The 16,138-nt window shown below is 37.2% G+C and overlaps 1 non-coding gene across 1 annotated transcript; it reads right to left on the reverse strand.

Annotated features, from left to right (window-relative positions):
• Positions 1-12,092: 12,092 nt before the first annotated feature.
• LOC124899123 lies at positions 12,093-12,198 on the reverse strand. Its single transcript, XR_007056261.1, has one exon. It is a non-coding gene; the product is annotated as a small nucleolar RNA R71 (small nucleolar RNA).
• Between the last annotated feature and the right edge of the window lie 3,940 nt (positions 12,199-16,138).

Here is a 16,138-nt window from a genome sequence, read left to right on the forward strand (position 1 = left end):
ACTATTTGTAAATTACTAGCAGCATTAAGTTAATGGTAGCACCCAAATCACACAAAACCTTCGCAAAGTTGAAACACCCAATAGATCAATTAGTCATGAATGCTCCTGGTATTTCTTTTTTCTCAACCAAAGATCCAGTGGCTCTTGTACTACAATGGTGCATGTTGTCTACAGGCTTAAAAGTCATTGTTTGTTTCTTAGTCACCAAATCCTTTATGAATTTTGCTTAACGTGGAATTTGTTCAAGTTCCTTAACTAGAGGTATGTTCACTATCAACTCCTTTATAATAGAAATAAACTTTTAGTACTTTCCCTCATTGGCTTTCTTTTTAGTCTTTATGGAAAAAAAGGAGGAGGTTGTGGAATGGAAGTACATAATTGGTAGACCTCCTTATCTTTCCCATTTCTTACCTTGGCCTCATGATTATCAACTTGATACTTATCAGATACATTCTCATTAACCACCACTTCTTTAGAGTTGGCAAGTTTTTATCATTTACTATTAATAGTTCTACCACATCATCAAAATCACGAATAATCATGGGCATAGAAGGATCGGTGGTCAACTTACCACTCCTAGTACTAATAGCCAAACACTGACCATTATACTTTGGGATTTTAGATGGCATTTCTTGGGAGAACACCTTGTTGATGCTGATACAATAACATAGAAATCTAATCAAATTATTGTTCAAGCTTCTTGATAGCGGTAGCATGTGATTCATCTTTTTGATTTATACCCAAAATATCTGTCTTAATATCCTTAAGGTAGTCTTACATTTTATTTACTTCTTTTACAATTTTTGCAATTATGTGTTCCATTTTTGAATTGCTAGAACCTACATCTTGGTTCCCTGATGAAATATAAAGGTCACTCATATCCTTGTACTCATCCTTTCAGATCCAATCACCATCTCAATCCCTACTTCTATCTTTATACATAGTTTTGAAGTAGTTATCTTTGTAGTAATTGTGACATTGATTACCTTACCTCATGGTCCAATGGCCTTAGTTAGACCCTTAGCACATAAACCCACTACCTCTCTATCAAGATATTTTGCTTCTTTCTTAAAATTTGAATCTCCATACCTAGATACCCTACTTTATAAACCCACTGCATTCACCTTCTTTGTTCTAGCTACTACAAAATATTTAGTAAGTAATCTGATCTCAGTCCTTAATATGAGGCTAAAAATCACCTTATTTTATTATATTTTGCCTCATATTATTTTTATTTTTAGTGTTGTCTTGAGCTTAAATAATGTGATTTATGCTTGTTTTTCATGATTCACTAATATAGGATTGTATTGAGGCATTTGGAGCTTAAACAAGCAGAAAAAGAGCATCAAGGAACCAAAAGAAACCAAGGAAGAATCTGCATCGCAATGCATTGAAAAATGAGTGCAGAAGGGAAAAATTATCATTCTTTGTGCCACTGCTACAAAGCAAGCAGTGGCGCAGCTTTGTGTTGGTGTCAGGATGTCTTGCGCCACTCACCCAAAGTAAGGAGTGGCGTAAGTTAAGCCACTAAACTGAATTTTAGGTTATTCTTCATGCCACATCTCCGCTTTAGGGTTGTGGCGCAAACCAAAACTTATCCTAATCCAATTAGGACTTGTATTTAACATTCTAAGGGTTTTAAACTCTATATAAACAACTTTTACACATTTTTTAGGGGAGAGAACTGATTTAGGGAAGGAAAAGTCTAGGGAAAAGCTCAATAACAAACTCAATAAATAGTAGACTAAAACATGCCATAAGGTTCAAAACTGATAAACATCTAATAAAACCATATCTGAATAATATGGTATGACAATACCAAAACTGAACAATGTTTGAAAACATTTACTCTAAAAACACTGTAGTCTGAAAGCCTCTAAACTGTCCCCAACTAACTCCAACTACTGAAATAAACTAAGTAATGAATAAATAAAGTAATGATCATGTCCTCAAAGGATGAGGACTCGCTGCTAACTCTGATGGCTAAAATTGAAATGCTACTGATACTCTAGAGTTCGTGCTTCTGAACCTATGGTATAGAATAAAACACCATAGTGCAAATACGTCAGTATGATTGAATGTACTTGTATGCATGTGAGGTAGGCTGAATGCAAAGGGTTCAAATCCATGAACAATGTTAACTAAATGTATAACATAAATGTGAGAATGCATGCATGAATAAGTGACTGTGACTGAATTTGTGATGGTAATAACTACTAAGTCTGATTACTTATAACATGAGTCATTGATAACTAATATAACTGATATTGAGTGACTGTATCTAACAGTCTAGGTTCTGATAGAACTAACTGAGTTTCGTATTGTTTTGAGTTGACTGTATCTGATAGTCCTGAAGTTTTGAAGAACTATCTGAGTTTTATTACTGAGACTGAGTCTGAAACTGTAACTGTAGCAAGTATTCATCTAACCGACATGCCTCAAATAAAGCAATATAGCTAGGTTGGGGTCCAATCTGTAATCCTAATTAGAAGGGTGTCAATACCGTACCACTGGTAAAGACAAGTTTTGGGTGACCCTCATCTGACAGTGTCCCCAAAACAGAATGGTTGGACCCTCATCTGACAGTGTTTATCCACCTCATCAACCCTCATCTGTCAGTGTTGGTGCATCAACCTATGCTGGCTATATAGTTCTGGAAGCAAGGATTGCTTCTAAGGATCACACCCTCAACTATCAGTATGTGTCCTCATAATTGGGTTCACTCGATGCTAAATCATACTCCCATCTGAATAGACACTGAACATGATTAACTAAACTAAAATAGACTGAGTTCATTGAGTTCCATTGACTGACAGAATACTACAGAGATTATTAAAGTACTAAGTTTTCTGAGATTACTTGGATTACTGAGTTTACAGAGTTTTCTTGAGCCATATGACTGACTGAATTCTACTGAACATGGCTTGACTGAGGATATCGTGAAAAAATGAAACTAGCTCTAGGCACACAGCTAAATTGTCAGGTACAAGTACCCCAGGACTCGATATAAGAAAACTGACAAGGCATGATATTCTTGAATACACGACCAACATCAACAATCCATAATACAATAAGTTGGGGATTTCATGAACATGGTTATCATAATCTTGTACATAGTAGGAATGCATATACTCAATGTCATAATTTCATACTCTAACATCATGAGCATTCCAACAAATATCTACATTGCACATCAATAGCATAGGAGTCATTTGTACATAAGGGTAAAACATGAATCCTTCACTTAAGTCACAATTGAGTCATATTACATAATTTCTAGTCTCTTAGGCATTTTTTCAAACACTTAGGGTGCATGACTTAGGGCATGACATAATCATAAAATTAACATATCATAACCAACTAAAATTCATGGTTTTCAACTCACATGCTAACATATTTTCATAAAAACACATAAAGATTCCAACTTGAGAATCATACAACAACAACAACCACATGAACATAATCAACACATAGCATGAATATCATAATTCATAGTTTAAAACTTGATTCTTGGGCTTCATGGACAAAAGAAATCCATGAATAAACATTATGCATACCTGAGAAAGCAAACCTTGAAGGTTCTTGGAGTTTTTGGATGGATTTCTTGAGATTGAACTTGATTCTCAAGGGCTAGGGTTTTGTTTCTTGAGACAGAATGTTTTTGATATTGGGGAAAAAGTGAATAATAAGTATCTAAGGGCATTTTTAGGGCTTTAATCTCACATCTGGGTGGAATAAAATCATAGAAAAAGATCTATTTAACCCTGGACGTAATTTTTGTGAAAATTTCCCGATCTGGAACCTTGGCGCGACGCGGCGCTATCACGCCATGTCTCTGGAAAGTGACAACTGAAAAATTTCATGGTGGCGCGATGTGGTACAATCGTGTTGCCACCTTGGACACGACCTGGAATCTCACCGCGACGTGGTGGTATTGCGTTGGAACACTGGAAAAAGACAATTATGAACTGGGCCTTTGGCGCGATACGCCACTATCGCGGAGCAACATTGGAAATTGACAATTTCCATTTAAGTTGGCTCTGTGACGCACTGATGGCTCAGGTGATACACTCTCTCACTAAAAAGACTCTAACTCTTCTTTTGGGTGTCGAATTTAGCCGAATTTAGTATCGATGAAAATCTTATTAAATTTACCACACAACAAAAAGTGAAAATCTTGAAAATTACACATATATAAAAGTGTATTAATCTTTAAAGCATGTCTTTGACATCTTCAGAATGAATTTAAGCTAGGTAGAAGTACAGGGTATTATAATATCTCTCCCTTGAGAAACATTCATCCTCGAATGATACTGATTGAGATAGGAGAAATGATAGACTGAAGTACATGCTAAACATGAAAAATTTAAACATGATTTCATGAATGATATAACTGATAAGCTGAATGTATTATGCTGAATATGCATATCTGATGCATGAATAACGGATTTATGACTGTAAGACTGAATTACTGATAAGATGAGTTTCTCATCAAACTGAACATGCATATCTGATGCATGAATACATGACTGAACTGACACATGAATAAATGACTGACTATGCAATGGTAATTGATACCAAGTTTATAATGGAATTCTGAACACGAACTGGACACCAAGTTGTAACTGAAATCTGAACATGAAACTGAAAGGCTTAAGAAAAGTTGTTACCTTAGTCTGAGTCTAAATTAGCAGAGAATAGGTGAGGATAATTGGTACGCATGTATGATTCTGCTTCCCAAGTAGCTCCCTCAATGGACTAATTTTTTCAAAGGACTTTTTGACTAGAGAGACACCTTTGTTCCTCGGTCTACGAGTCTGCTAGTCAAGAATTTCTACCAGAATCTCTTTGAAAGAGATGTTGTTCTAAATATCTATGATCTGAATAGGGACTACAACTGTTGGGTCACCAATGCACTTCTTGAGCAAAAAGACATGGAAGACTGGATGAACAGAGGCTAGATCTGAAGTCAATTCGAGCTCATAAGCTACTTTGCCGAACCGACTGAGAATTTTGAAGGGACCGATATATCGGGGACTGAGATTTCCTTTCTTTTCGAATCTCTTCACTCCTTTCATGGGAGATATCCTTAGATAAACATAGTCACCAATCTCAAACTTGAGATCTTTTCTACGCACAACTGCATAAGACTTCTGTCAGCTTTAAGCAGCCCAGAGTCTTTCTCTGATCAACTGGACTTTTTCTAAGGCATCAAATATTAAGTCAGGCCCTATAACAGAGGCCTCACAAACTTCAAACCAACCGACTGGAGATCTGCACCTCCTACAATAGAGAGCTTCGAACAGAGCCATCTTAATATTAAAATGGTAGTTGTTGTTGTATGTAAACTCAAAGGCAAGTGGTCATCCTAACTGCCTTAAAATCAATTGCACACACTCATAGCATATCTTCTACAGTCTGAACGTTCCTTTCTTCTTGACCATCTGTCTAAGGATGAAAGGCTGTACTGAGATAAACTTGGGTACCAAGACCCTTTTGGAATGCTTTTCGGAAATAAGAGGTGAACTAGGTACCTCTGTCTGAGATAATAGATAATGGAACATCGTGCAATCTGACCAACTCTCTGATGTAGACTTTGGCGTAATCCTCGGCTGAATAAGAGGTATGGACTAAAAGAAAATGAGTTGACTTGGTTATTCTGTCTACAATGACCCAAACTAAATTATGTTGCTGATGAGTACGAGGCAAACCCATCACAAAATCCATGATCACTTCTTCCCACTTCCAAGTAGGAATATTTAACTCTTGCATGGACCCACTAGGATTCTGATGCTCTATCTTAACTTGCTGATATGTAGAGAACTTAGCCACAAACTCTGCTATATCTCTCTTCATCTCACTCTATCAATAGATCTCCCGTAAGTCGCGGTACATCTTTATGGCCCCTGGATGAATAGAGTAGCGCACACCATGTACTTATATAAGAATTCGCTGCCTCAAGTCATCAAAACCTAGAACACACAGATGACCCTGACAACGCAATACACCATCTTCCCCTTGGGAGAAAACCTCTACTTTCTGATCTTTGACTGACTCTTTCAACTTGACTAGACTGGGATCTCTATCTTTCTTTTCTTTCACCTCGGAAACTAGAGATGTTTTTGAACTACTCTGAACCCATATATCACCCTTCTCTGTATCGACTAAGCGAACACCTAGTCTGGCAAGCTGATGGACTTCCTGAGCTAACTTCCTCTTACTATCCTCAACATGATCAACACTAAATTAGCCTTGCCCGAATGATAAAGGACACTCATGTCATAATTTTTCAAGAGATCTAACCACCTTCTCTGACGAAGATTGAGATCTTTCTGAGAAAAAACTTACTAAAGGCTCTAATGATCTGTGAACACATCTACATGAACTCCGTATAGATAATGCCTCAAAATCTTTAAGGCAAATACTACGGCTGCTAACTCAAGATCATGAGTAGGATAATTCTTCTCATGTGGTTTAAGTTGTCTAGAGGCATAGGTTATCACCTTACCATGCTATGTGATGACACAACCCAAACCTACTCTGGATGCATCACAATACACTATAAAACTATCTGAACCATCTGGAAAAGCCAAAACTGGAGCTGAGGTAAGTCGAGTCTTCAACTCCTGAAAACTCTTCTCGTAAGGATCTGACCACTGAAAATTGACTTTCTTCTGAGTCAATCTGGACATAGGGGATGAAATAAGAGAAAATCCCTCAATAAACCATCTGTAATAGCTAGCCAAACCCAATAAACTCCTAATATCTGATGGAGAGATAGGTCTAGACCAGTTTCTTACTGCTTCAGTCTTTTAAGAATAAACTCTAGTGCCATCACCAGAATTGATATGACCAAGGAATGCTACTGAACTTAGCCAAAAATTATACTTACTAAATTTGGCGAATAGTTGATGATCTCTGAGTGTCTAAAGTATGATTTTGAGATGGTCTGCGTGATCACGTTCACTGTGGGAGACAAGAATATCATCTATGAATACTATAATGAACATGTCTAAGTACTTCATGAACACATGGTTCATCAAGTCTATAAAAGTTGTTGGGGTATTGGTAAGACCAAAGGATATGACTAAGAATTCGAAGAGACCATATCGAGTTTGGAAATCTATTTTTAGAATTTCAAATTCTCTTAACTATGAGCTAATGGTAGGCTGATCTGACTCTATCTTAAAGAAATAATTGGCACCCTGAAGTTGGTTAAATAAGTCATTGATTCAGGGAAATGGATACTTGTTCTTGACCATAACCTTGTTGAGTTGATGGTAGTCAATACACATTCTTAGAGAACCATCTTTCTTGCACACGAATAAGACTAGTACGCCCCACGGGGACACACTGAGTCTGATAAATTCCTTATCTAAGAGATCCTTCATTTACTCTTTCAGTTCTTTGAGTTCTACTAGTGCCATTCTATATGGTGGAATAGATATGGGTTGATTATCTAGAAAAAGATCAATGCCGAAGTCTATTTCCCTTTCGAGAGAAATTCCTAGAAGATCTTCGAGAAAGATATCTAAATTTACTCACTATTAGGACTGATTCAAGACTGGGAGTCTCAGAACTAGAATCCTTAACATGAAGAAGATGATAGACATATTCCTTAGATATCATTTTCTGTGCTCGAAGGTAGGAAACAAGATGACCTCTGAAAGCTAAAGTACTACCTCTCCACTCTAGGACAGGTTCATTCGAAAACTAGAACTGAACTATTCTATTTCTACAGTTGACTGTGGCATAGCAGGAATGAAGCCAATCCATGTCGAGAATGATATCAAAATCAGTCATCTCTAATTCAGCTAAGTTTGCTGAGGTGAATTTCTAAAATATCATAATTGAACAGTTCCTGTATACCCATCGGGCTATGATAGTTTTACCCACTGGGGTAGATGCTGAGAAGGGATCTACTAGAATTTTGGGACTGACTCCAAAATTAATTATTATATAAGGAGTAACAAAAGACAAGGAAGCTCCTGGATCTGGCAAAGTGTAAACATACAAGTGAAAGATCTGTAACATACTAGTAACTACATCAGGAGAATTTTCCTGATCTTGCCGGGACTGGAAAGCATAAAGTCTGTTTGGGCGTTGCCTACTAGTAGCACTGGAAGTGGCACTCTGTTGATTTGGGAGACCGGACTGGGCTGAGGAACGGTTCTGCTGACCCTGATAACCAGACTGGGGATAATATATGACTCTGTGGCCTGGCTTTCCATATCTGAAACAGACATCACTGCCAGCTCTACAAGTACCCTTGTGGTTCTTACCACAAGTCTGACAAAGAAGATTAGTTCGGGCATTACTGACACTGCCCTGATACTTAGAGCCTGGCGCCCTATCTTTATTACCATCCCTGAACTTAGGAGCAACAGCACTAGATGAAGAAGAAGTTAGAATGGATGACTTAGGACAAAACTGAGAACAGATTCCTCTCTCTAACTTAGGCTGAGCAAAGTTGAAACTACCTATCCTTGCTCTCTCATTCTGCCTTTCTTTCATCTTAATATTTTACTCTTCTATCTATTGACTATGGGTCATAAGCCTAGCTATGTTCATGTTACTATTCAAAATCGCGGACCTGAACTCATTGACCACATTATCATTTACCCCAAAAACTAACTTACTCATCTTGGCCCTGCTATTTGTAACCACATGAGGAGCATATCTAGCTAATTGAGTAAACTTAAGAGAATACTCTTTCACCGTCATGTTGCCCTGCCTGAGGTTAATAAATTCTAACACCTTAGCTTCTGTTAGCTTTTGGAGAAAGAATATATCTAAGAATGCAGTGACAAACTCCTACTCAATAGGCCCTGCGTCAACTGACCTCTCTGACTTTCATTATTTAAACCAAGTGTGAGCTGCATCCTATAACTGGTATATTGCTAGCTTAGCACTCTCACTAGAAGTAACCCCATGATATCCGTAACCTTCTGAACCTGGTCTGGGAACTTCTGAGGATCCTTTTCTGACTTAGACTCGAAAAAAGATAGAGAATTCATTCGGGTGAAGTCCCGAATCCTGGCTGCAGCTGAATTATCCATTGGGTTGGCCAAAATGATAGCTGGTCATTTATTCTGAGCAGCAACTAAATTAGCAAGAGTGGTGAATGCAGCTCTGAACTCTACATAAGAAACTTGTTCATCCAAAGGATCTGCTTGGACGGGCTGAGGGGCTGACTAATTTCCGTTTCTTCTTTTGGGAGGCATAGTTTGTAGAAGAAAGGGAGAAATGGATTAGACTGAGAGTTAAATTTAAGCTCATGCTCACTGGCACGACATGAATACTGAAAGAAGGGAAATTGTTCCTAAAATATCTCATAGCCTCCTACACATAAATATCGTGTGCAACATACCCATGTATAAGACTCTACTAGATGTGGCTTTCAAACTTCCTAGGACTCTATTGAACCTTGGGCTCTGATACCAAGTTTGTAGTGCCTCGAATCTGGTACCCAGAATGTTACACGGTGTTCATGACCCTGAAGGACCACAAGCAAACTCATGACTGATATCTGTACTCGAACACTACATAATATACTATATAAATGCAGAAATAGCAGGTTGGAACATGCCATAAGATTCAAAACTAATAAACAACTGATAAAACCATATCTGAATAATGTGTACGATAATACAAAAACTGAAACAATGTTTGAAAACATTTAGTCTGAAAACAATATAGTCTAAAAGCCTCTAAACTGTCTGAATAAGAAGGTTGATGAGATATGTCCCCAACTAACTCCAACTACTGAAATAAACTAAGTAATGAAAAAATAAAGTAATGATCATATCCTCGAAGGATGAGGACTCACTGCTAATTCTGACTACTGAAACTGGAATGCTACTAATGCTCTAGAGCTCGTGCTTCTAAACCAATGGTATAGAATAAAGCACCATAGTGCAAATATATCAGTACGATTGAATGTACTGGTATGCATGTGAGGTAGGATAAATGCAAAGGTTTAAATTGCATGAACAATGCTAACTGACTATATAATATGAACACGAGAATACATGCATGAATAAGTGACTATGACTGAATTCGTGATGGTACTGACTACTGAGTCTGATTACTGATAACATGAGTCACTGATAACTGATATAACTGATACTGAGAGACTGTATCTGATAGTATAGGTTCTAATAGAACTAACTGAGTTTCGTACTGTTCTGAATTGACTGTATCTAACAGTCCTAAAGATCTAAAAAACTATCTGAGTTCTATTACTAAGACTAAGTCTGAAATTATAATTGTGAGAAGTAGTCATCTAACCGACATGCCCCACATAAAGCAATATAGCTAGGTTGGGGCCCAATCTGTAACCCTAATTGGAAAGGTGTCAATACCGCGCCACTAGTAAAGACAAGCTGTGGGTGACCCTCATCTAATAGTGTCCACAAAAGAGAATGGTGGGACCCTCATCTGATAGTGCTTATTCACCTCAGCTGGAACCCTAGCATGATGTGGTGCTATCACTTCATGTCTTTGGATAGTGACAACTGGAAATTTGCATGGTGGCGCAATACGGTACAATCGCGTTGCCACCTTGGACGTGATCTAAAATCTCACCGCGATGCGGTGGTATCGCGTTGGAACTCTAGAAAAGGACAATTGTGAACTGGACCTTTGGCGTGACGTGCCACTATCGCAGAGAAACACTGGATATTGACAATTTCCATTTAAGCTAGCTCCACGACACGCTGATGGCTTAGCTGACACACTGTCTCACTGAAAAGGCTCTAACTCTTCGCCCGGGTGTCGGATTTGGGCGAATTTGGTATCATTGGAAATCTTATTGAATTCACCACATAATAAAAAGTGAAAATCTTGAAAATTCCATATATATAAAAGTGTATTCATCTTTAAATCATGTCTTTGACATCTTCGGGATGAATTTAAGCTAGGTAGAAGTACGGGGTATTACATTTGTGAACCTTATGGGGAAAGGAAATCAATTTATCACTGAGGATAAAAATATAACTTGTGACCTAGTTTATTCGATATAGATGATTTCTTTATGCACTTCACTATTAATCAATCACTATAGAAATATAGGCGTTGGGGATAGTCAAGTAGGCTTATAGTTGTTGAAAAACGCTCAATATAGCTACAATTAACCTACAACTAGTAACTCAGGCAAGTAAATTAGACGAATAATTGGATATAACAATTGGATTGTCAAAATAGCATAACCCTTGATCCCTCAACTCTAAATTATAATATAACCAATCTATGACTTGTGTACAATTATTTTATTTACATTCAAAATACATAAATCACTCTTTGTTATTGGTCACCTACTGAATAGACTGAATAATAATTCAAAGTATAACTTCAATTCATCAAATCCCTGTGGGTATGATATCTGGACTTACATTCCTTCTTACTAGTACAACCAACACTTGCGTGTGCGAAAGGACGTAACAAGTTTTTTGCATCATTGTCGGGTATATACTAGAATTGATATTATTTTGAGTATTGAATTATTCAGATTTGACTTTTATTTGTTGTTTTTGTTTCTCTCAAGGTACATGTTAGCTTATGCTAAATACCAAAATTCAAGGCAATACCTTAATTTCAATTAACCATGAGCTTGAATGTTTATTAGAGGACTGAGAGTTGTGGGAAATAACTTGAACAATCCAGTTCTTGAAGATACACCGAATGTTGTGGTAGATAGGGCTACAGTCCATCCCCATCCTGTACCTTATGTTTTAGTGTTAAATTTTGCGAGGCCAAATCAGTAAAATGCCTCTATAGCTATTGTGAAGTCGAATATCACAAAAAAAATTTAGCTTAAAGAGGGCATGGTGAGACTAGTGCAGAGCACTTTTCAATATGAAGGTAAACAACATGAAGACTCACACAAGCACCTACTAGAGTTTATTGAGTTGAGTGACCACTTTTATTACCAAAATATTTCAGATGAATACGTGAAGTTGACACTATTCCCTTTCTCACTGATTAGGAGAGTAAAGCAATAGTTACAGAATAAACCGATAGGATCTATCACATCTTGGAATGATTTGTCTGAAAAGTTTCTAAATAGGTTTTTCTTATCTAGAAGAACAAAAGAGCTCAAAGGCAAGAATTCTAGATTTTTTCAAAAAGATAATGAATCCCTTCCCCAAGCTTGGGATAGATACAGGGGATACTTGAGATATTACCTACACCACCGTCAGCCCAAGAAAATTATTGGGCACAATTTTATTGAATGATTGAGGCCAGACTCTAAGTGTTTATTAGATGCTACAGCTCAAGGGCAAATTTTTTCCAAGATTTATGATGAAATAAAGGCGTTTCTTAATCTTATGTCTGTAGGTCACCTAGACTATTTAGAGTCCAGCAGAGTGTTCACTTCTACATAAAAAAAACACTAGGTAAGTTAGAGTTGGCTAATGTGTCATCTATTTGAGATGATATTGAGAAGTTGTGTGCCCTAATGAATCGGAGTTAAATAGCTCCAAGTGCAGGTCATGTTCAATAGGTACAACAAGTTCAAGTAGTTGCACTATCGTGTGAGAAATATGGTGAAAATCATGCTTACTCTGAATGTCCTCTAAACCCAGAATCTATATATTATGTAGGGAAAAAATTTATAGAAACCACCTAAATTTCTCTTGGGGTGTAAATCAATATTTCTAAAGACAGCAGTATACAACACAAGCTCCATAAGCGAGCTATTCTTTCTAGGATACAATGAAATATTTCATCGGACAATAAACTCAGATTGTGAATGAAATACATAAGTCTATGGTTGAAATTGAGTGTCAAGTAGGCCAACTAGATTCATCACAACATACAAGACTTACAGGTGCACTACCGAGTGATACAAAGAATAATACTAAACAGGTAATGGCAATCTCACTCAAGAATGGAAGATGACTAGTTGAAGATCCTCCTTAACAAAGAAGTCAATATGTAAGTGTTGAATTTTTTAACTTTGAGCCTCCAAAGAGGAGAATAATTAACTAGGACAACTACAAGAATCCAATTCCTTTCCCACAAAGATTAATCCCAACACCAACTCTAGAGGTACGACCCGTGCAAAAGAAAAGAAGAGAAGAGGTGGTTGAACAACCTGAGATTGTGGTTAAGATACCTCCACCGCCATTTCCACAAAGATTCTTAAAAAAAAAAGGATGCAAATTTTAAGAAGCTCCTTGACATCTTCAAGCAGCTTTACATCAATATTCCCTTGATTGATGCATTGAGGGACATGCCTAAATATGCCAAGTACTTGAGAGAGGTGGTGGCTGGAAAAATATGACATATAGAGTTTGAGATAGTTGCACTCACTGAAGAGTGTAGTTTAAGGGTAATGAGCAATTTACTAAAAATCTCAAAGATCTTGGGATTTTCACCCTCTCTATATAAATTGGTAAAGATAAGGTTGGGCATGCATTGTCTGATCTTTGGATAAGTATAAACTTAATGTCCTTATCTGTGTTTGAGACAATTAGTTTGGGAGAGCCACGCCCAGCTACTATCACTCTACAATTAGCAGACTGCTCTTGTATACAACTGGAAGGAGTAATTGAAGATTTACTCATCAAGGTAGGTAAGTTTGTGATTCTTGCAGACTTTGGTATTTTATATTTTGAAGTAGATGAGCAGGTACCCATTATTTTGGGATGCCCATTCTTAGTCACCGGTAGAGCCTTGATTAATATGCAAAAAGAGGAGTTTAAGATGAGGGACCATGATGAGGCAGTGATATTTAAAGTGTATAAGTTACTCTCCACTCCTTCACACTATAGAGACTTGTGTATGGTCACAGATATGGTCAATGATGAGTGTGGGGTGAAATAGTATGGGTCTATATACACTACACACCTAAAGATATCCATGTCATTATTCAGCAAGGCAGCCTTACACTCCAACACCAAGTCCTGAGACAAGCTCGAAGTGAAATTCTCCATCTTAGCCCTCATTAAAGACACCAACTCCGGAGCATAACGGAACAACAAATGAAACTTCAAGGCATACTTTTTCATAGATACCTACCTTATTTCAAATTCATAAACTCCTTATCTTTCACCTTCCTCAACTCCTGAGGAAAGAAGCGATGAAGAAATACACTCAAAAAGTCATCCCACATAGTTAGCTCAGCATCGTCCCCTCTTAACTGTTCCCACTTCTCATACCATTGATATGCTACATCCATCAACTGATATGTGGTGAACTCTACACCCCCTAATTCATAAGCATGCATCACTCAAAAAATCTTTTCCATCTAATCTATGAACCCTTAAGGATCCTCTTCAACCTTAGAACCAGTAAAAGTTAGGGGACACAACATCATGAACTACCCAACCCTTATGTCCTCAGAAGAAGGAGTGATAGGAGAAACATGATCAGACTAGCACAACTGAGAAGCCACCAACTGAGAAAAAAATAAATCGACTAGCGGAACTCAACATTAGACACATCACCCTGAGGCATCAAGGAAGGAGTATTATCATACCGAGGAGGACTAGTCAAAAATAGTGGAACTCCATGGGGAAAATTAGGAGTAGGTATACTAGACTGAGTTTGTACCCTATAAGGAGGACAAGTTCCATCCACGTTGTCCTCAGGCGGGAAAGAAGAGTTTCCATGAGCATCAAATTTTCTGGGAGGCATGATCTAAAATGTGAACAAATAGGAATTGGAGGAGATTTTAACATCCTAGACTTTATAGCCCAAAAGTAGAAGACAAAAATGGGGAACATTCCTAAATGCCTCGTAGACACTCTCTTATAGTGTGGTGTGCTACACACCCATAAAAGAGACTCTACTTGATATGGATTTGTATACGCCCAATTGATCATGAACCTAGGGCTCTGATACCAACTTTTTCATGACCCAAACCAGGGCCTGGATGTGACGGGTATATCAAGTCCACCATGGACTAGAGACCACTTCTTTTGCCCAGTCAAACAGAATACAATATAAATATAGTAGTGAAATTTTAAACATATAACAAGATAGAATAATCAATACATCAAAAGAATAATCAATACATCAAAAAAAAACTAAGAATGTCAACAACGAATCCCCAATCCACAGTATCCACAAAGCCTCTACCAACCAAAAATGATGTAAGTTAGGACATACTCTCATGATAGCAAAAAGAAAGCATGAGAAATAGTTTATTCCACAAAGTAAACTAAGAAGTAATAGCCTTCCAGAAGAAGAAGGCTCACCACTTTAAGATGACTCGTGAATAGTCCAAGATCACCTATCACTGCACAAGAAAAGTAGTAGTGTCTCCCATTCCTGCATTATGTAGGGATACAACATCTGGATATAGTTAGTAAGTTAAGATATAGCATGTGACTCAAAAAAGGGATATCATAATTCCAAGTCAAAACCACAGTAAAAATCCATATACACACATTGTACATACATATATATAACATGTTGGGGTAGAACAAGGGTTGAATTATTTTCATAAAACTTGCTATTTCAGGCATGTTACATTTCCCTAATTATTAATTTGCTAAAAGCATAAGTTTTAAAGTGTTCTCTATATAGTATTAAGGTTGGTTTTTATAACATAGGTTGAGGGTCTTCAATAATTTATGTGATGTTTCATATTTGTCCTTACATGGGTTTCGTTTAAACAGTGGTTTTAAATTAAAATTGATGCATGGGAATGGTGAATAAACTAGGGATTTGATTCCCCAAACTTGTGACTTTTGAAGTGGTTATGACCCTAATCCCATATTGTGAAATTTTTTTTGTATGTAAAAAGTATGTATACTGAACTACTCTTAAACTATTGCATAATATGAAAAGTCAATGAAGACTAATGATTTTGAATTGAACCTTATGGAGTTATATAATTCCCCAAGATAATGTATAATTGAACCAAAAGGGATTGTGATTTCCCCCAAGTATTGGTAAATAGTGTGGCATATTAAAGTTACCTTGCAAATGTAGCGGTGTAATGATACCAATACTGTATGCCTAAATGTATATCATGGTTCAATAACTGATAATGTCTATGTTAATTATTTTAATTAGGATTTAATAAGGGTTACGTAGTTGAGTTGTGAAAGTGGAGGTCTCGAGGGTCCAACACTGGAAACCGCGATTGCCGATATGGGGGTCTAAATGACCTGGTGGTTTGAGT

This window comes from Capsicum annuum, chromosome 5, assembly GCF_002878395.1.
Source record: "Capsicum annuum cultivar UCD-10X-F1 chromosome 5, UCD10Xv1.1, whole genome shotgun sequence".
NCBI classification, from domain to species: domain Eukaryota; kingdom Viridiplantae; phylum Streptophyta; class Magnoliopsida; order Solanales; family Solanaceae; genus Capsicum; species Capsicum annuum.